Here is a 1619-nt window from a genome sequence, read left to right as displayed (position 1 = left end):
CTAGAGCCACCAATTTATCTCTTCTGACTTGCAAAAAGACTAATCCCACCATTATTAAGAACAGGAGCTCATTCACACAGATCAGAACAAATCTCCATATATTATTTTAACTTAATCTGGGCTATTGGATTAACTTAATGTTTCTGTGTTGTTTTTAATTGCATTTTTTTTTCTACATGCAAAAGTCCCAATCTGAAACCTTGAAACCTTGTTTTGTGTTTTCAGTATTCCCATAAATCTGACACTCAAGAGGCACCTGCGAACCATCACTCTCGACCATCACCAGGGATGGTTGAGAGTGAGAGTAAATTCATCTTTATTGTATATTTTAACTGAGAGAATTTTTATTTTCTATATTATGCATTTCAAATATTTGATGTAGTTAATAATTCTGTGAAATGGGAGAGATGATTGCTGTTGGCGCAGAGCTAAAACATAACCCATGTATGGAGGCCTTAGTCCTCGCCATGGCTGTCACAGGTTTGAGTCCTGATCTGGTGATGCATGTATCTTCTCTGTCATTGCCCTCCTTTCTGTCTGACCACATTTAAATAACGGTCACTAGAGCAAAAAAAAACGTAATTTTAAGAAAAAAAAGAGGAAGGACAAAGATGCAATCATAAAAATGGTTTAATTTGAGTTATATGAACTTTATTTTTTTTTCTGTTTGTTGTACTACTTGATTTAGTACTGCTTATTTAAAATAAATTAGGTTTATTTACTTATTTTAAGCTTACTTTGCTAAATCTTTTTAGGCAATTAGTTTGCATAATATTGTTAAGTAATATGAACTAATTAGATTTTACAGTGAAGGTGGTCAGCACCACCAGAGCACCACAGGGTAGCCTACTGTATTCTCACCATTTCTTTTCACTACATCTTTTTCTGCAGATGAATTCTCCAGCAGAGAATTCATCTGCAAATTGAGCAGAGGTAAACAAGAAAGCCAGTAGAAGAGCTGGTACACCACTTTGTGGTGTGGAAACAAAAATCTTATCTTGAATACAAACAAAACAGGTGATTGCAGATTTCAAAAGAAACAGTGTTAAGTCAAACCTTATTATTGTGATCATTGTGCAAAGGCTGCCTCAAATAATGAAAAATACAATGGACTGTTCTACAACAACAGAGTGTCTTCAGTCAGAGTCAGTCTGTGTAATACAGACATATTCTTTCTGCCCACAGGGATCAGCATCTACAATTATTTTAAAAACCTCGATTAATGTAAGTTACAATGTTTAATTTCCTTTTGGGATTAATAAAGCATTTTTTTATTCAATTGAATTTAAATTGTTCTTTTAAGTAATGTTATATTAGCTGAGTAAAGATAGTTAGGAGGCACAGTGCTGAAAGAATTTAAAAAGTAATTTTCTACAACCATTTTAAACTATGATTAGTTTAGCTTCTGACGAAAACTAAAGATTTTTGCTAAGTTTAATAATGCTGCTGTTTAAAATGTTTTTTTCTTTAAATAGCTTATTATTATTATTATTATTATTATTATTATTATTATTATTATTATTATTATTATTATTATTATTATTATTATTATTATAGGCGGTGCAGTGTTTAAGAGCTCAGGGGACCGAATTGCAGTGTGCACACACTTCCTGATGGAG

The sequence above is a fragment of the Poeciliopsis prolifica genome, unplaced genomic scaffold (assembly GCF_027474105.1).
Source record: "Poeciliopsis prolifica strain line A6 unplaced genomic scaffold, Auburn_PproV2 SCAFFOLD020, whole genome shotgun sequence".
In the NCBI taxonomy this organism is placed as follows: Eukaryota; Metazoa; Chordata; class Actinopteri; order Cyprinodontiformes; family Poeciliidae; genus Poeciliopsis; species Poeciliopsis prolifica.
Note: the sequence above shows the minus strand (reverse complement) of the source record.